The 21347-nt window shown below is 39.4% G+C and overlaps 1 pseudogene; it reads right to left on the minus strand.

Annotated features, from left to right (window-relative positions):
* Positions 1–19404: 19404 nt before the first annotated feature.
* Positions 19405–21347, minus strand: part of LOC120538183 — a 31721-nt pseudogene continuing 29778 nt past the window's right edge.

Genomic DNA, 21347 nt, shown 5'->3' on the forward strand with positions numbered 1-21347 from the left:
AAGTGTCTGAACTAGCAAAGAAATTTGATAAGAATGTGAACCAAAGTGATAATGAAAATTTGAAAGCTGCCTGCGCACCTCAAGCTCATAATACAACCATTGAGCAGCTGACAGCTCAAGTGTCTGCACTAGAAAAAAATTTAGAGAAGATCACAAAGCATACTGGTAACAGTACTCGCACAGTTGTCCGTGCACTTCCACAATTGAACACTCAGGTCTCAAGAGGTAATCCTAAAAGAAGATGTCGAGAATGTGCCCAGCAGGGAAAAGAATGGTGTACTCACTGTTTTCGCTGTGGTCTGATGGGACACAAAGCTTTTGGCTGTACTAAGAGGTGGGAATCGGGAAAACTGGGGACGGTCACTGAAGGGGGACGACCAGTGACTGACAGAAGTAACAGGTCCCCCCAGAATGAGGCCCCCACAATGCAAAACACTTATCTACAGTCCCCTAAAAGAAAACGTGCTGCTCAACTAATTGGGAGTCGCTGCATGGTCACATGTGTAATCAATGGAATTCAAACACAAATGCTGTTAGACACAGGAGCACAGGTTAGCATAGTGGGGAGAGAGTGGGTAAGGAAGACATTGCCTGATGTTAAGATTCAGCCACTTGAGAGTTTATTAACAGGAAGTGCACTCTGTATTACTGCAGCAAATGGCACTGAGATTCCATTTGAAGGGTGGATTGAGGTGTCACTTCAGATACTGAGCTCCAGGCATGGGCAGGTAGCCATTGATGTTCCTTTGTTAGTAAGTCAAAGTCATGTTAACTGTCCGCTGTTAGGCTTCAGTGTTATAGAGGAACTGATCAGAGAGAACTGTGACCAGACCGATACCACCATTCTTAGCAGATAATATCATCTCTGCAGTAGGAGTAAAAGGAAGCAATATCACCAGGTATTACAGTAAGGATGGGGAAAATGGGGCATGTTATCCCAGCATGTCAGATATGTCAAGTGAAATGTAAAATTAGGGCTTTGCCTAGAGGAGGCACAATGACTTTTGAGCCACTAGCAGAGAACCATTGCCCAGAGGGCATTGAACTACTCCTTGCCATTGTTGACAGCCCAACTGGTACTTCAAACGTAATTACCATACCTCTTCAAAATTACACCTTACATGATATCTACCTTCCTAGTGGAACAATATTAGGCACTCTAGAAGAAATTATTGATATCTGGCCAGTCCTTCCCCCACCATCTGACCCAGTAATACTCAGCCAGCCAATTGATGGCCAAGTCAATGCTGCACACACAGAGTACAGTAGAGTTAAACAGGAAAGCAACAAATACAAGGTTACTGCTTGAGAGAAATGGAACCCACCAGTAGATTTGTCCCACTTAAAAGAGGAAGAACAAGAGGTAGTCAAGCGCATGTTATATGAAGAATCAGATGTATTTTCACGGGAAGATGGTGAAATTGGTTGCATTCCAGATTTGAAGCTAAAAATCCACTTGAAGGATGATACTCCTGTGCAGAAAAGGTACAATGCTATTCCAAAGCCCTTATACCAAGAGGTGAAGGAATACATCCAGAACCTTTTGGACCATGGTTGGATAAAGAAGTCCACTTCAGCTTACTCTTCTCCAGTTGTCTGTGTCAGGAAAAAGGACTTAAGTTTGTGTCTTTGTGTGGACTTTAGAGAGCTAAACCGTAAAACCATCCCTGACAGACACCCCCTGCCACGCATTCAAGACCTACTGGATAATCTTGGGGGCTACTCATGGTTTTCAATCCTGGATCAAGGAAGTGCATATCATCAAGGTTTCATGGATGAGGACTCAAGATCTGTCACTGCTTTCAGTACCCCTTGGGGACTATATGAGTGGGTACGCATTCCTTTTGGCTTGAGCAACGCTCCTGCAGCATTTCAAAGATGCATGGAAGGGTACTGGAACAATTGAGAGATGAATGTTGCACCCCATATTTGGATGATGTACTTTGCTTTTCAAAAACATTTCATGACCAGGTGGAAGACTTGAGACGAGTACTGTCTCGAATGAGAGAGCACGGAAAAAAATTACGACCAGAGAAATGTGAGTTATTCAGGCAACAAATCCGGTACATAGGTCGTCTAGTGTCTGAAGAGGGGGTGCAGATTGACCCTAAGGATTTGGAAGCAGTCCGACAGTTAATGGAAAAGGAACCCACAACAGTTGGAGAAGTCAGATCCTTGCTGGGCTTCCTTAGTTATTACCGCTCCTTCATACAGGACTTTTCCAGGTTGGCAAAACCTTTGTTTGAACTTTTAAATGGTACTATTGGAAATACTGGAAAATCCAGCTTGGCGACTACAGCAAGAGGGAGGAGAAAATCCAATGTACAGCTACCTTCAAGAACACCAGTTCAATGGACTAATGAACATCGTACAGTCATTTCTAAATTTGTGGATATACTCACCAATGCACCCATACTTGCTTTTCCAGATTTTGAATTGCCCTTTGTTTTGCACACTGATGCATCAAACGAAGGACTAGGAGCAGTACTTTACCAACAACAGGAGGGTAAACTACGTGTAATTGGCTATGGATCGAGAACACTAACCCCAGCTGAGAGAAATTACCATCTCCACTCTGGCAAGTTAGAATTTTGGCCCTGAAGTGGGCAATCTGTGAAAAATTTAGAGACTATCTATATTATGCACCCACCTTCACTGTATATACTGACAATAACCCTCTGACATATGTTCTGAGTACAGCAAAATTGAATGCAGTGGGTCATCGCTGGGTTGGAGAATTAGCAGACTTTAACTTTGACATCAAATACCGCCCTGGGAAAGCAAATACAGATGCAGATACGCTGTCCGCTTCCCTGTGAACTTACAGGCCACTATCACTGAGTATAATGAAACAATATCTCCAGAAGTCGTCTCAGCTGTCTGGCAGGGGGACAAAGCAGCTAAAGATAAAGAAGTGCCATGGGTGGCTGCTCTACAGTTCACCTCAGTGGATGACGGTGTGTTGCCAGGAAGTGCTGATACAGTCACACTAAATGATATTAGGGTCACACAGCAAGAAGATGCTACCATCAGTGAAATCATTAACCTCAAAAGCAGAGGATGGGGTCCAAATAAGAAGGACAAGGAACAAATGGGAATTGAAACAAAGAGACTGATACATGAATGGAACAAACTCACCATTTACAAGGGAGTACTGTACAGGCAAGTAGGAAAAGAAAGCAACTTGTTTTTCCACATAAGCTTAAACCAGTTGTCCTTAAAAGCCTCCATGATGATATGGGACATATCGGATCTGACAAGGTGATTCATCTAGCCAGAGAAAGATTTTATTGGCCTTACATGCAGCGAGAGATTGAAGATTATGTAATTCGACAATGCACCTGCATCAAGCAGAAGCACCCTAGTAACCCAGACAGAGCACCTATGGGCTCTATTACTACAAGCAAACCTTTTGAACTGCTCTCTGTGGACTTTCTCCATCTTGAGCCAAGTAAAGGAAGTTATGACTATGTTCTGGTTGTGATGGATCACTTCACTCGCTTTGCACAAGCATATGCCACCAAAAAAAAATCTGGAAAAACCGCAGCTGAGAAGATTTTCCAAGACTTTATCCCCCGTTTGGCTACCCTGCAAAGCTGCACCATGACCAGGGGCGTGAGTTTGAAAATAACTTATTTCAGAGGCTCCAACAACTATCTGGAATAGCTCACTCCCGCACCACCCCCTATCATCCACAGGGGAATCCAGTAGAACGATTCAATCGAACTCTGCTTCAGATGCTCCGAACCTTGGAAGAAGAGAAAAAGTCAAAGTGGAAAAATTACCTGCCACAAATTGTGCATGCATATAATTGTACAAGACACGAATCAACTGGCTATTCACAATTTTTCCTCTTGTATGGCAGAGCTCCAAGATTACCTATCGATTTGTTGTTTAATCTTACAACTGAAACAGACAGCCAGGACTTTGTTCAAAAATGGGCAACCAAGATGAAGGAAGCTTACCAGATTGCTGCAGATAACAGTCGGAAAGCATCGGCCAAGGGTAAGCAGTATTATGACCGTACAGTGAGGGGCGCTATTCTTCAACCAGGTGACAGAGTCTTAGAAACCTATCTGAGAGAGGAGGCTCAGGAAAACTCCGTGACTACTGGGAAAAAGAGGTATGTAGTATTGTGGAGAGAATTAAAGACAGCCTAGTGTATAAGGTACAGCCAGAAGTTGGTAGCAGAGTACCCCGGATACTACACGCAACCTCCTGCTGCCTGTCAATGACTTACCTTTTGAAAAAGACACTAAATCGAACACAGTAAAAAGGAAAATGCAAAGACCAGCAAGAACAAAGAGTGAGACACCAGACTCAGCGTCTGATCACTCCGATGAGGAAGCAGAAACCTCATATGGTCCCCGTTGCTTGCCATGCTTTCCAGCACGTCAGATCTGAGGTAATAGAATCTGACTCACGCTACAGGCTCAGAGCCAAGGCCCGAGAGTTCTACCCTTAACCATGAGAACCAAGACAATCTGACAGAAATCCTTTGCAAGGAACATCAAGGGAACAAGGACTGGAAATGGAGAACAGTGTTGCTGAACCCCAGGTGGAGAACATTGATGAAGTAGTGGAACCCACAAATGGTCAAGAAGACCTAGCAACAGAACACCAGAGTGACAGAGAAGGGGACACTTTAAGAAGATCGGCTCGCACTGTCAGACCCAGAGAAGTATTCACATACCACAGACTGGGGCAGCCATCATACCAGCCTTGGAATCCTGGTGTCCATGCAGTTATACAGAATCCTATGTATCTGTTGCCAAGCCACACAATAGTGTATCCAGCATACCCAGGATTTGATTATTATCTAAGACCACTAGTTGAGACACAATAGACACTGAACCAAAGGCTGAGCCTTTGGTGCAAGATGTCAGGAGACATCTCAAAAAATAGGGGAGAGTGTAATGGGCTAGATCTCAGTATTATAAAGAAAATAACATTTCGGTGTGTTGCTTAGAGTAATGGGCTATAAACCAGTGTTTTAAAGAAAAGGCAGAATGTCTGGAAAACTCTGCTACAGGTTATTGCCGATGGCTATCTAGAGGACATAAATATTTACCTGTCTTGCTAAAGAGTCACCTGCTTCGAATAGTCAGACTGCTTTGATTTAGTAACTCATCTACATACAATGTGGGAATACAGAACTGTCTGCTTCCTTGGAAAGTTGGTTTCTAATCAAAGACTCAAAGTAAATGTGTTTACACTATTTGTTATGCAGAGGAAATTGGCTTGCACCATTGTTTTCACTGATTGCCATGTTGATCTATGCAGAAATTGAAGTATATATATATTTCTGGAAAAAGGAGAATAAAAAAAACAGAGAAGTATGGTCTGAGACTCGGGACTGCTGTCTGTTTCTTTTATGCTTTACACCATATCACTGTGGCTACACCCTGTAGCAACAGTGGCTTGTACCTGGCCCAGGTTCCCCTAGGCCTGAGGTCGGTAACATTGACAAACAGGTAAAATATTGTGGTTAAATGTAGCTTTTGCCAGCTGACACTTTTAGCTAAGTTAAAGGTTTTCTTTCTTTTAGTGATCTTTAAAAGGCATCCATGCTTTTATAACAGCTTGTTTGAACAATTTTTTGTATGTAGATGCTGATCAGGCCTTGTTACAATGCCTACAACTAGTCTAGAACACTGCTGGTCGCTTACTGAATGACTCTAATAAATGTGACCATATTTCAACAATGCTGACCTGGTTTCAGTGGCTTCTAGTTTATTTCAGAATTTTCATTAAAATTCTATTTAAGTTTTTAAATGTTTGAATGGAACAGCCCTATATTACCTCTTGGAATTTTTCCACTTGTATGTACCAACAAGAGAACTGCGGTCTACCAGGCTGATACTTAAAGTTGTGCTGTGGCTGAGGCTGAAGCAAAGGAGGAATTGGGCTTTTGCGGTGGCTGCTCCTTTTCCCTGGAGTGACTTGCATTATTATATTAGGGCTGCCGCAACATTGGCCATTTTTAAGTCATCATTAAAGTCTTATCTCTTCTTACTAGCATTTGACTGTGCAAGAGCTTGACATTGTTTGTATATATTGGCTTGTGTACATTCATGATAATAAATACTGTATGTATGTATGTATAGATGTGGGTATCTCCAACTTATCATTTAAGTAATGGTTGGTTAAGCCTGCAGTTCTGTATGTGTACATATGTACAGTATTTTAACTCCTTCTTTTACCCTTTCTTGTACAGCATTTTGGTTCAGTTTTGGTTTTTGTAAATGTGCTTTATAATTAAAGACTGCCTTGCTTTGACTGTAAGAGCCAATCTTAGAAAGTTAAACTCAAAACATTATTTTACTGCATAATGCTAAGAAGTGCAGATCTGAGACAGTGGTTTGCAAAGATGAAGTTGGTTTGCAACATTTATTACAAAAATGTCAAATAATATATAAACTATAGAACTAGAATTGTAGGCTGTAACAGAACACTGGGATACATGTATGTTAACAGCATGGTACATTTTCTTACAAAATACAGTGATTTTTCTTTATCCTGGCATGTTATCTAAAAATCGGATGCATATCTTCCATATGTGAAAAAAGGAAGGTAAAGGGTCTAAGGACAGATAACAAATGAATTTTTTTAAGAGCCACCTCTATATCATCTTTCTCTATTGACAGCAACGAAAGGAGTGAGATTTGCCACCTGAACACAGATTTATTTTCAGAACAACACTTCTCTGCCTCCATAAGATGCTGAAGGATTCTGTATTGCAATAATATTTTTTAACAAAAAGAAAAGCATTTTAATGCTCATCATAAAGCTTATAGCATTTCCCTACACATTTACATGGAATGTAAATAAAGGAAAGAGAACATGCTTTTAATTTTCTAGACATAGACTCCTACTGGTTAATAATTAACTATGGATCTGAGACCAGCATTAAAAGTCTTTTCATGCATTACATTCGCTATATAATAAGCATTTTAAGGAAGAATCAACAAAATGTAATTCATCTTTCTTATGGAAGTTTATAAAATGAGGTGTCTGTACCTGCTCATCAATGCCCTGTGTTAGATGTCGGAGAAGGAAGGCTGATGTTTCTTCTAAAAGAAAAGATTTGAAACCTGCAAGAACGCAGTGCTATGTAACAGCAACACTTTTTTTTAAATTTCAGAAGTAGTGTAAGTCTTTACCTATCTTCTATCTTTTCATTAATGGCTCAATAGAGTCTAAACCTGAAAACAGAAAAAAACAATAATATTTACCCAAGGAAATGTTACAACATGAACCAAAAGAACATGCACAAATAACGACACTGTCTGGGCTGTGAATCATGTCTTCTAATTTTGTGTTAGGTTCTTGGCCATCATTTAGAAGGGCTTTTGCTTGCTTAGTCCAATTTCAGTTTTCCCTTTAATTATTTCAAAAAGAAGCATTAAGTTTATAATGATAAACATTTTGATTATTTGTTATTAATTTACAACATGGCTAAGCATATTTGCCACATTACCACAGAACTGAAATAAAATTATTAAAAAATATTTAAACGTCATTTAACCCTTGAGGCTGGAATTATCAAGCAGCATTATACACAACCACTTCCTCAAAGATAGCATATCATTCTAAAGAGGTTTGAGCATAATCAAGTTTGTAAAAGGAGTTTAATATTACAAATATATTTATGCAAACCATCACAAGCATGCATATGTGGATTTTGAAAGGCAATTTCTGGAAGATCAAAACCACTAGGGACATTATGCTAAAAGAGAAAAATAATTTAAATAAACATAACACAAATTGTAGAAGGTGCCAAAAACGAAAACCCACAACTAGATATAATCATCCCTTCACAAATGCTACAATGAAAGAAAAGAGGACTAAAGTTGAGACGTACCTTGTTAAAATCGAAGGGGGCCTCAAGGATGACATACAGTGCGTTCTACAGAGAAACCACAAAATGGTCATTTGGAAACCTGGACACAACATTAAATACAGACATACTAAAATATACTTATAATATGAAATGGTCATACTGTACCATCAACACAAAAATGTCACAGTCATGGCTATTCTTTTGACTTGGAAGGTCATAATACAAAAAAAAAAAATTAAAAAAACATTAAATGCTGATATACAGTAATCTGTTAACAATGACTTTTAAACAAAGCCAACAACAGAACGTGTGACACACCCTGTCTTGCATCTGTAGATAGTAAATCCTGCAAAACAATAGAACATGCAGGATTATCTCAGCTTTTGAAATTTTAAAGTTCTAATTCAAAAACCCAACAATTAGTGTTTTGCACTAGTAAAACCTAGTAGCCTAGTGTCATTTTTAAAATAAAACACACACACATACACTGGCATAATTTCCTGCATACATTACAACATGGGGTTCATGGCTCTGAAGGTGAGGCAGCATGATGCTGTAGTCTCCCTGCTTTTTGTACTCATTTTGATACTTAATCAATATTGGTGTTATATTTTCTGTGTATATGAAGAAATGTGGCTGTGAAAATCAAGACAAAAATAATATGTAATGTTAATTGGGCAGAAAACACTATCATGCTTTTATAAATATATAACTAACTTAACTCTCCAACTACAGGAAATTCAAGTTAAATAAGATATCTAAGAAATGTTAATGACAATAAACATAAATACTGTATCTTTAATATTGTACACTAACATTGCAGATACAGAATAACATCACTTAAAGTTAAAAATGTATTATAGTTGAAGTAATAATACATAAATATTAAAAAGAATAATACAAGAAGGGAAAAAGAATTAATTAAAATCATATGTTTAAAAATAGGAAATCTAGCAAATGTCAGTAATGATGATAAACACAAAAAATTCGTAGAGTAGGCTATATGTAATCGTACATCTCGTTTTGTTTAATGGCTCCAAAGTTTCTTTATTGAGAATTGAGCTTTTTATTCTGTGAGTCCATACCTGTTCCTGTTGCGCCATTGTTCTGTATCGGAAAATGTTTTCAGGTCCTTTTCGTTTTTGAATTAGAAAAAACGTACAACTTCTGTTCTCCTTCTATTTCCATAGACTGTGGACGGCCGTGGGTTGAGGAATGCCAGGAGCATGGAAGGCCAAGTCTTCAACCTGTAGCCAAACCCTTCTCAATAGGGCAGGGACACTTCCATATAAGGGGCCGTGTGTGCAAATGTGGCTTTCTTCGCTGTAATGTCTTCTGCAGGAACTCAGTGCAACTGCCAGAGGATTTTATGTTTTCAAGTTATCGAGTATCCCTGTATTAAACTTTGAAAAACATAAAAATCAAGCTTTATTCATAGCTAAAACAAGTATATATTATTCATCATAATATAGTTAGTTGCTGCTGAATGTTACCAGAAGTGTATGCTTCGTTATGATGCCATTTTAATTATGTTTTAATTTGGCACAATGTCAAGTATATGAGCCAAAATGGAAACATACAGTATTAATAACTTTAAAATTACTTAACAAAGTTTAATGCAGTTTGAAATATAATATATATATATATATATATATATATATATATATATATATATATATATATATATATATATGTGTGTAAAATCTACACCCTGTATCCAAAAACAAGCCAATCAGCCTTATTAGTCATTAGATACATATATGAGTATTTTGAACACCAAGTTGCTGTCAGCCTGGGCCACACGTTGATGAAAACCCTAATACCATATACGGATTTTATTTTTTCAGCTTTAAGGAGCGGAATTTTAAAGGTTGTTGACTTCTTAGATAATTATCTGTGAAACAGTACTCACCTGTTTTCCCCTTGATAACTGCAAATTTTTTTTTTTTTTTCTTGCTTTTTTATTAAAACAACACACTGGGACCATGTGTAACTTCAAAATGGCAAAATAGCGATTTTTTAAAAAAATACATGAACTGCCCAGAAAAAATTGGCCAAAACAACAAAGAGCAGAATAATACTGATGCATTCCTCCTGTGAAAAAAAACCCCTCATTTTATTGTTTTTATTACCCAAATGAGAGATGTTACAAAATATCCCTATTATGCATCTAAAGATAGATAGATAGATAGATAGACTAACTTATTTGTCCCCAGAGAAAAAATTCGCAATTACAAAAATGTCATTTTTAAAAACACAAAAAACACATTAGAAATTTAAGTGAGGAATAAATGAATATTTTTTGTCCAACCTTTTTTAAGCTAAGGCTTTTAAAAAAAGGGAGTATGGTTTTATTTCCATTCATTGGGGAACTTCCTTTTTGACTCATTTATGTTTTATGATGGCAATGGTTAACTGGTTGATGCTAAATTGTTGTTATAGAATGATACTTTTGTTGTCGTTCTAGGAACAACAATATACAGATTTCTAGGACAGTAAAGAAGCAGCATTAGACACACTGTCCTTCTCTGCTTACCATAAAAAGTTTAAAACTGGAGAGTATGCAAGCGTTGGTTTAAAGGTTACAACCTAAAGCTCATTTTGACATCTGTTGAATATGCAAATGTGTAGTCTAGAGTCTATGCAAATGATACTAATGAGCTGATAGCTCATTTCCAATTTGTGTCTAGGCCATCCTCTTTAGGTCCCTTGTGTTTAATCACCCCATAGATTCATCTGATAGTGACACAGAGAGCAGCGGGATCACATCCGAGATGAATGATTTGACTCCTCCTAAAGGGCAAATGAGGGCAATGCAGAAAAGGGCTTTATTGTGCTCATTAAGCAAGATGTGAGATACAATTAACCTAAAGCAAGTTTCAGATATTGGAAATTAAGTAACAATTAAAACCTAATCTAAAGGCATCCTCTAATGAAGGAATCTATATCACTCCATTCTGAATTTAGATAAACCCTGTTGCAGTCTTTTCTCTTCACACCAGGATTCACTGGTGATATGCAAGGGAGTGATGAAGTTAAAAAATAAAATGAACTCTGAACAATTCTGATTGCATTGCAAGCCTAATCTGCCAAAATAAAAAATAAACATGACGGGTACAGGAGATGAACAGCAGGAGACTAGCATCATTGCTGAAGAGGCATAGAAGCAATTTCAGTAGCTTTCCTAGTGAAATTGTTGGTGGGTCTGCAAGAAATTAATTATTTTTTGACAGCTAATTTTCCTTTTAATTAACATCTCAGTTGACATCTGAGTTCATTCATAAAATTAGTGTTTCCATGGAAAGAGAATGTCAGTAAATGTGTCTGCACTACTGTTACCAAGGAGACTCTTTTTTAATGTGGACTGTGTACCAAAACTAAATGTCAGCATTATCTGAATGCAGCTTTGATGCTGTGTTTGGATGATTTATTACTTTATAAAAACTCTCTTTCAGTCAGTGCTGAAAAATTACAAAATGAATTCTACTTTAATTTAACCCTGCCAACCACTCTCAGAAACAATCGTCCTTTACTTGGTAAACCACAATGGAAGTGGCAATCCATTTCTTTACTTGATTATCTTACTGTACGTATTTATCTCAAAAGCAGTGAGCCCAAGCAGAACCCTTCCATGGATGACAGGACACACAAAAATATACAATTTCCTCAACATTTACATTTACTTTCTTGGCAGACGCTTACTGTATATCCAAAGCAACTTACAAAAGAGGTAAACATAATCGAGTAACATTAGGCTAGGGCCTGTTTATTCAGCAAGTGTAATAGGACAGGTAAAAAGAGTTGATTGCCACAAGTGCAGAGATATATAACTAATAATTTATAATCATTGATTACAATCAATACTGCAATTAAACTTAATAAATTAACTGACAGCATAAAATATCATAGAGCAAAAGTTTTTTTTTCTCTATTCATTCAGATAGATATTCACAGAACAGATGGATATTCAATTGCTTCTTAAATTTATTGAGGGATTCAGTAGTTCGGAAGGAGGTGGGCAGCCCATTCCACCAACCAACCGACCTGAAGAGAGAAGTAACATGTGCCTGTCTCGGCTGGTTAGATACAATATGGGCTGCTGTATTCTGGATTATCTGCAGAGGCTTGATAGCACATGCCGGTACTCCTGTGATCTTGCAGATGTTGTACAGTGCAAACATGCATGAACAAGGAACAGTAGAAAGGTGGTCAGAAAAAGATAGCTGCTCATCAATCACCATACCAAGTTTGCGAACTGACCTGGCAGGTGTTAGTGACAGTGAGACAAGTTGTACAGGGATATGGAGTTGAACAGACTGGCTGGCTGGGATCACAAGAAGCTCTGTTTATGCCAGATTGAGCTGTTGATCGTGGTCCTTTATCCAGGTTGAGATATCAGTAAGACAAGCAGAGATTCTACCTGATACCATGTTGTCCTCCAGAGAAAGCAACAGGAATAGGTGTGTATCATCGGCACAGCACTGATTAGAGAATCCATGGGATTGGATGATAGAGCATAGTGAGGTGGTGTATGGAAAAAAAAGTACAGGCCTGAGCATCTATCATTGGGGGAATCCTGTACATGTCCTATATGCCTTTGACAACTCTCCTCACCAGAACACGTGGGATCTGCCTGAGATGTATCACTCAAACCACCTGAGAGCTGGTTAGAAACAACACATTCAAGTGTTTTGAAAAGACAGAAATGGAGAGAGAGAGACAGGCCCTGAGTTGTTAACTTGCAATGGATCGAGTGTTGTTTTTTTAAGAAGTGGGATTATCAGAGCGTGTTTAACACTAGAATTACCAAAGCCTACAAAAAACTCGTAGATCCATCCCACCTTAAAACGCTTCATTCCTCTCCATCACGTCCTTTGTCTTCTAAATTTGTGGCTAAGCAGCGAACAACAAGCAGCCTACTATCACATCCCCCACTGACGCACAGTTTCCTCAGCTCAAGTCTGTTTACCTGCGTGTCAGTTGTATGGAGTGAGAAGTCAAGCAAAATGACACCTTTTATAAATACTATATTGTTATTTGGAAAACTTGCATTTCATGTGTGTTCCGTGTCTACATAGATCTATGTACACACATCATTAAAAAAGAAACGTTTTTCATGTTTTAGTCATAATTGACAAAATGTAGACATGAAATTTATAATGTGTGAAACCTGAAGTCCAAATATCAAAGAAACAGTTTCACAAAAAGTACAAATATAATAGAACAAGTGCACTTTTATTCAAAAATATAACTACAGAAAAACAACCCGCGTTAGAGTGCGATATTGACATGCATTTGTTAAGAGCGCTGTGGTGGCGCAACAGTATCAGCTCCTGACTGGTAATCTGAACTTTACGGGTTTGATTCCAGATGAGTCCGTTTTGATAAGTGAGCTGCACGTATTCTTACCATTTTAAAATAAAAACATACATTTGATTCCAGTCTGTAACAGCCGGTGTAATTTATGATACTTGTAAAGGTTAGCTTTTTTTTTATTCAGTTTTATTCTCTCAGCCGTGTTCACGATCCCAACTCAAATACCCCGTCCACCCCCATTTGACACTGTTTTTTTCACAGACGCGCTATAACAGAGGCAAACTCAAATCATGATGACTGTTCTACATCAGATCAAGAATGCACTTTTGCCATCGCTGTACTTTGTATATGTACATGGGAAGCACTGCACTCGTGACTTTATGCTGTAGGAAGTAAGTAAATATATAATATCTATATAGTTGTAGCGGGGCCACATAGTTAGTGTTAAATGTCAGTTCTGAGTGCGTCTCGTTTCATTGTCCTGTTTGCTGTTTTGTATGTGTAGCAGTTAATGCCGTCCCCGTAAAGGAGGACGGATGATGGAAGGAGACCACAGCCGCAAACCTGGAAAACACCTGTTCTTAATTAATCAATCACAGCCGTCACATAGACTATTTAAGTAATCAGGAGAGAGAGAAGAAAGGACGAAGGGGAAGAAGACCATTTTGTTTCAACCACGTTTCAACTTGCTTGCTGTTTTTTCACATCGTGCCTTTTCACCAGTTTGCTTTTCATTTTGCCAGACTGTCTTTCAACCTCCATCTGCTAAGACCCCGGGGTCGATTCACCATCCACCATACGCCGAGGAATCACGGTGATGCTCTATCCAGGGTGTCGGAGCCACCGGGGATGGTGTTTTTGGCAGAGGCAAAGAAGATGATCCTCCCTCTGCCAAGAAGCCTTGAAGACCTGGCTCAAACACAAGCCACCAGTCCATTCTGCCAGAGCATCAGGGAGAGACTGGAGCAGCAGAGTACTGACCGGGTACACTTCGTGGACCTCCAGGGGGTTCTGTACAGGACCACTCCATCCTCCCTTGGGGGTCTGCAACACCAACTAGTGGTCCCGGAAGAGCTCATCCCCGACTTTCTTAATTACTATCATGACAGTCCTTTAGGTGGTCACCTTGGAAGGACAAAAACTTTATTAAAGATCCTGGGGGTTGCGTGGTGGCCGTCTGTCCGGAAAAATGTTTGCCACCATGTGAAGAAGTGCCTAACTTGCCAGCAGCTCAAAAACCCACCTGGTAAACCGGCAGGATTTTTACAATCGACAATCGCGGATGGACCGGGGGAGACTTTGGGAGTCGACCTGATGGGGCCATTTCCTGTTACCAGCTCGAGGAAGACCGGCCTGATGGTGGTGATTGAATATTTTTCAAAGTGGGTGGAGCTGTTTGCATTAACGGATGCTAAAACTAACAAGATATGCTCCACCCTGAAGAACGAAATCTTCACCCTCTGGGGGTGCTGAAGAACATCGTCTCAGACCGGGGTGCGCAGTTCACAAGCTCTGTATTAGATGAACTTTATACAGCCTGGGGAGTGAAGAAAAACCTGACAACAGCTTACCATCCCCAGGCCAACATAACAGAGCAAGTGAACCGGACCCTGAAGAACATGATCACCTCCTATGTGGGTGAACGCCATCAGGATTGGAATAAATGGCTCCCCGAGCTCCGGTTTGCCCTGAACACCGCTGTGCATGAAGCCACAGGTGAGACGCCTGCTTTGGTTGCGTTGGGCAGACAGCTAAAGGGCCCGCTTGATCGACTCCTTCCCAGAGCCCCTAGTCCAGAAACCACCAGCTACAATAATTTATTTAAAATGGAGGAATTACGGTGGAGAATCCAACAGAGGTTGGTGAGTTCGACATCCAGACATGCCAAGTTATATAATGCCCGACGTAAGGAAGCGCACTTTCAGCCGGGTGATTTGGTCTGGATTAGAGCTCGCCATCTCTCGGGTGCCAGCAAAAGTTTCTCCGCCAAGCTAGCGCCTAAATGGTTAGGTCCAGCCAAGATCATCTCGCAAACAGGTCCTGTTAATTTCCAGTTTCAAAGGGGTATCGGCACTGACTCCAAGCTAGACACAATCCATGTGGCCAATCTCAAGCCATACTTCGGCCCTCCCTTGTCCAAGGTTATGGGGGGATGTAGTGGGGCCACATAGTTAGTGTTAAATGTCAGTTCTGAGTGCGTCTCGTTTCATTGTCCTGTTTGCTGTTTTATATGTGTAGCAGTTAATGCCGTCCCCGTAAAGGAGGACAGATGATGGAAGGAGACCACAGCCGCAAACATGGAAAACACCTGTTCTTAATTAATCAATCACAGCCGTCACATAGACTATTTAAGTAATCAGGAGAGAGAGAAGAAAGGACGAAGGGGAAGGAAGAAGAAAGAAGACCATTTTGTTTCAACAACGTTTCAACTTGCTTGCTGTTTTTTCACATCTCACCTTTTCACCAGTTTGCTTTTCATTTTGCCAGACTGTCTTTCAACCTCCATCTGCTGAGACCCCGGGGTCGATTCACCATCCACCATACGCCGAGGAATCAAGGTGAGGTTGCTCCAGTCGCCGGGAAAATCAAACAACGCATTTACCACTATTCAGTTTATAGGTCATTTTGTTATTCGTGTTGCGTGTTATATGTTACAGGGGCAAGGGAGGGTTTTTGTTGTATTTATATTTGGTGGTGTCTTGTTGTTGCTGGGGTGGAGGGATATTTACATTTATATCTGTTTTCTGTTTTTTGCATGTCTTGTTTCATGTAATACATTTAATCCGTTTAATTTTACATCTTGCTTTTGTGTACTTACATTTACACCGTCAATTGTGGGGAAAAGTTTAATTGGTTAGAAGTACGGCTTGATAGGTAGATTATTTCTCAGTAAATTATCCAGGCCACAGGTCTTGGAGGTGTAGCTGCCGGCTGGGTAAAGGGGTCGGCCGTTACATAGTAATAACAGTAATTGTATTATTATATAGCAGCTTCCCTGTCTGACTATCATATAGTGCCTTTCCTTCCTATCTATCTATATATCTATCTCCTTAGCTGTTTTTTATATATCTATTATACAGTGCCTATGGGGTGCCAAACAGGCAATTACAAAGATTTTCAGAATATATAAAGTCATTCCTGAATATATAAAGTCGTCATCAGAATATATAAAGTCATTCCTGAATATATAATGTCAGAGTTAGAATATATAAAGTCACTCCCGAATATGTAAAGTCAGCTTCAGAATATATAAAGTCATTACCGAATATATAAAGTCAGCGTCGGAATATATAACCTTATTCCTGAATATATAAATTTAAAGTCAGATTATATTGATATTGATTGAAACAACTCAGGCACATTTTAAGAAAACTAAATGAGTTCCTACTACAACGTAATGAACTAAGTTAACAAAAATATCTTTAGAAAAATATTTAAAAAAAAAACACTGTTCAGTTAATTCATTCAAAATGATGTACAGTATGTACCTTGCTTTTTGAACACTATATTAATTTATTCTTTTTGTATGGGCGTATTTTTGGACGAACCTCACAAGCCTGATCGACTCTGAGTGGCTTCTGTCGAAGTTTACCTTTCACTAGTACGAGTGAAATGACAAGCACGGAAATTTTATATTTTTATAACGCCGACTTTATACGAGGTGTGGCAGAAAAGTAATGAGACTGATTTTTTATTTACCAGTTTTTATTTTTTTCAAACATCAATGTTATCCCCTTCAAAGTAGTTCCCTTGGACAGCTACACACCGATGGAGACGTTGTTCCCACTGTTGGTAGCAGCGCTGGAAGTCTTCAACCGGTATGGTCTTCAGCATGTCCGTTACACTCTTTTGGATGTTTTCTAAAGTCCCGAAATGATGTCCTTTGAGGACATTTTTCAGTTTAGGAAAAAGGAAAAAGTCACACGGACTGAGGTCAGGTGAATAAGGGGGCTGGGGAACCACAGGAATGTGTTTTTTCGATTGTCCTTCTGCTCAATTGTGAGGTTTTTTGGCACCATTTTGGCACAGACCTTTCGCATGTGCAAATGTTCAGTCAAAATTTGATGAACGGTAAATCTGTTCAAATTTAAATGTTCACTCAACATTCTTAATGTTAAATGACAGTCTGATCTCACAATAGTGTTCACACGTTCGATGTTTTCATTGGTTTTCGAAGTTGAAGTCCTCCCTGAACGGTGTTCATCTTCAACGTGTTTTCTGCCTTCCAAAAATGATTTGTGCCAGCGAAAAACTTGAGCTCGGGATAAAGAATGTTCCCCATAGGCCTGTTTTAACTTTTCAAACGTCACACTTGCCATTTAATGGCACAACGTTGCTCCAAATTCCGCCGTTCCATTTTGCATGACGCACAACCAAAAACACAACTTCGCTAATAGCAGTCACAAAAATCACGTAGTTAACGGAAGGAGTTGAAACTCGCACTGAGCTATGGGAGGGTACTGATACACATGCTCTATCAAGGACAACAGCGCAGCGTTGCCAGATCGCTTGCAGTGTTGCCAGTCTCATTACTTTTCTGCCACACCTCGTATATTCAGGAATGACTTTATATATTCCGAAAATCATTGTAATTGCCTGTTTGGCACCCCATAGGGCACTTTATAATAGATATATAAAAAAACAGCTAAGGGGATAGATATATAGATAGATAGGAAGGAAAGGCACTATATGATAGTCAGACAGGGAAGCTGCTATATAATAATAAAATTACTGTTATTACTATATAGATAAACAGGGAGTTTAGGCAGGCAGAATGGTGAAGTTTAAAAAAAAAAAAAATTCTCCCCAGCAGGGAATCAAACTCAGATCTGAGGTACAGCAAGTCTGCTGAGCTCTCAGTGACAAAATCTTAGTGGTACACCACAGAAGCTGTTGTGACACTCTTGAACCTTTTGTGAAAGTGTTTATTTGATCTTTGGCCTTCAGGCTTCACACATTTTGTAGTTTATGCCTACATTTTGTAACAATTATTACTAAAATATGAAAAAGTGTCAGTTTTAACAATGTGTTTACACAGATTACGGTAGAAAGAGAACACACATGAAATGAGTGTGTTCCAATTAATGATCTATTATTTCCACTCTAAAACTCCACTTCACTTCCAGATAATCAATCAAGGCATGAGCTGGGAGAAGTTCGTGCACGTTGTAAGTTGGTGGGGGGATGGAATAGCCGGCTGCTTGCAGCTTGTGTTTATCAGCACATTTAGATGAATAAAAGACAGTGGTGGAGAGGTGAGAACGGTTTTAAGAAGCGATTTAAGGTGGGACGAATCTACGAGTTTTCTCGTAGGCTCTGGTAATTCTAGTGTTAAAGATGGTAGGAAATGTGCCTGAGATGAGTGATTTGTTAATGATGTATGTAACTGCATGAATGAATGTGGAGGACTGGGCCTGAAGGAGATGTGAGGGGATAGGATCAAATGGATAAGTAGTGGGATGATTGGAGAGGAGGTTGGAAACTTCAGTGGCAGAGAGTGCTGAGAATGTTGGGTAATGCTTTTTAGGCAGCGAGGCATAATGGGTGGCAGTGAGGGCGAGAACTGACTGCTGATTATGGCCACCCTGTCCTGAAAAAAGGTGGCAAAGTCATTAGCAAACAGTGAGGTTGGAGGAGGATGTGAAGGAGGGTTAAGAAGGGAAGTGAAAGTGGAGAACAGAGAGTGTGTGTTGGTAGTGCTGCTCATTCTAGTCTGATAGAACTTCACCTTCACAATAATGGTGGCAGAAGACTGATACTTAGCCAGGTCTGTTGGAGCCTTTGACTTCCTCCATTTCCTTTTGGCTGTATTGAGGTCAGACTGTTGATTGCCAAGTGTTTCAGAAAGCCAGGGACAGGAGAATCGTACGCATGCAGGCCGGAAGAGAGAGGACAAACATTGTCAAGACTGGAAAGCAGAGTTAAGCATAGGGTGTCTTTGGCAGCATTGGGGTAGAGAAAGGAGAAGTGGTCAGGAGGAGGGAGAGCAGAGAAGACCATGGATGAGAAATGGTTTGGACAGATAGAGCAAGGTATCGTTGGAAGGATACAGTGAGGGGAGGAGAAGAGTGAAAAGAGGGAAGCAGCAGAGAGAACTGAATGAAAAAGTGGTCAGACGTGTGTAGAGGAGTTGCATGATAGAACAAGGTCAAGCAGATTAACAGCCTTGTGGGTGGGTGAGGTGTGGAGCTGTGTGATGTTGAAGAAAGAAAGAAAGAAGAATGAGAAAGTCAGCAGTAGGAGGGCTATCCAGGTGGATGTTCAGGTGGGCTGATGTCATCTGGGAGGGAAGAGAGCTGTCCATCCAGCTCGTCAAGGAAGATTCTGAGCAAACCTGGAGGGTGATAAACAACAACAATGGTCATGATAATTGGAGAGGAGACAGTAATAACATGAAATTCAAAAGTAGTGAACTTGCATGCATTACCCAGAAGAATCAATTTCCAGTTCTTAGAAGTAAGAATATCTGCCCCAACACACACACACACACCCCTAGCAGTGGAGTGGCAGGGGTGGGAGAAGTTGAGGCAGAGGAATGTGCTGCCGGTATTACTGTGTTTTCTTGTCGAATCCATGTCACTGTCAGAACCACCACTTGGAGACCCCTTTGATGGCGAAAGCTGGAATAAAGTCTGTTTTGTTGACTGCAGACTGGCAATTCCACAAGCCAAAGGAGACGGGTTGTCTGGATTTATCCCTCTCCTTCTAAAGGAATGAGAGAAACATCTTGTGTAGAGAACAGGGATTAATTGTAGATGCATGCTGAAGATGATATTAAAGGGAAAGTAAAAGGTACCTCAGTCAAGTAGGAGTGTCTGTTGTCTTGTCCGGTGTTCTTGATCAGTGAATTCACACAGATAGACTTGTAGTCTTTACATAAGTAGGTCTTCACACAGGGAGGGCTGAACACAAGGGCTAATGCTTGCACAACAGCACCCTAATTTTTCTTAAGTATGGAGCAGCAGTGAGCCAAGCTGCCAGTGACAAAGCAATTTACAACAGAAGGTAAGGGGTGTCACTTGTTAAAAAGCATAATACTATGCAGTAGCAGACAACCGAACAAAGATGTGGGTCAATTGCTAAACTAAAGAACAATGAGAAGCAGTGAAAATCAACTTTATAACAATAATAATAACTAAGAGCAGAGAACTATATGTAAAGCACGAATACAATCACTAAATGAAACCCAAACTTGAAGCACTTACCTCACCCAAACAGATGCCTATGAGCCTAGTAGTTACTCACCTCACATTATGGAATAAAGACCTGCTAATGAACCAAATGCATGACTTTGGAATTTGGGAGGAAAACAGTGTCCTTGGAAAAAAAGACTCAAAACAGAAGGTGTCACAGCAATAATTATAGCCTAAAAAATATCCAACATTGTTCCTGATAGATAAAGTCATGTACTTCTCACAATAAGATTTCTTGAACTAAATTATCCTGCTGTAGTTTCCATATACTTATGTTTTGATACCTCTGGGGGCATTAAAGTCTGTCACAATGGTTTCATGTTTCAATTTGGAACTGAATAAGATCATGTCTGAAACATTTATGTTTAATCTGTGATTTCTGGTTTTATGCATTTTCGATAATTTAGACAAGATTTCATACTTGAAAGGCAAAGATATAATAAACAAATGTCAAAACAAGTTAAAGGTAGTATTTTTTTGGTTGTATCCACAAAGTTAAATAACCAGAATGTGCATGATTTATATATATATATATATATATATATATATATATATATATATATATATATATATATATATATATATATATATGTGTGTGTGTGTGTGTGTATATATATATAATTTATATATAACTTTGACCTAGTGATGTCATGCATCTCTTAGTTTTGGTTGGACTTACGTAACAATGGCAGAGCAGCTGTTAACAGAAAGGTCCCAAAATGGCAGTGCCCATACAATAAAGAAGATTGGCTCCATGGGAGAATGAGGTTCACTTTTAACTTCATTAAAAACATGCTGAAACAAAAAATAACTGCTGGATTCCTAGACCTGCATAGCCATTAACACAATGTTTCATTTTGTTGATGAGACCAAGGAATCACTGAAAAAAATAAATCAAAAACGAGATCATGATAATATCATTGACAAAGGACTGTAATACTTCAGGAACATTTACTAGTCCACATGACACATCCAAATGTCGCAATGAGCTGCTA

This window comes from Polypterus senegalus, chromosome 10 (genome assembly GCF_016835505.1).
Source record: "Polypterus senegalus isolate Bchr_013 chromosome 10, ASM1683550v1, whole genome shotgun sequence".
Classification (NCBI taxonomy): Eukaryota; Metazoa; Chordata; class Cladistia; order Polypteriformes; family Polypteridae; genus Polypterus; species Polypterus senegalus.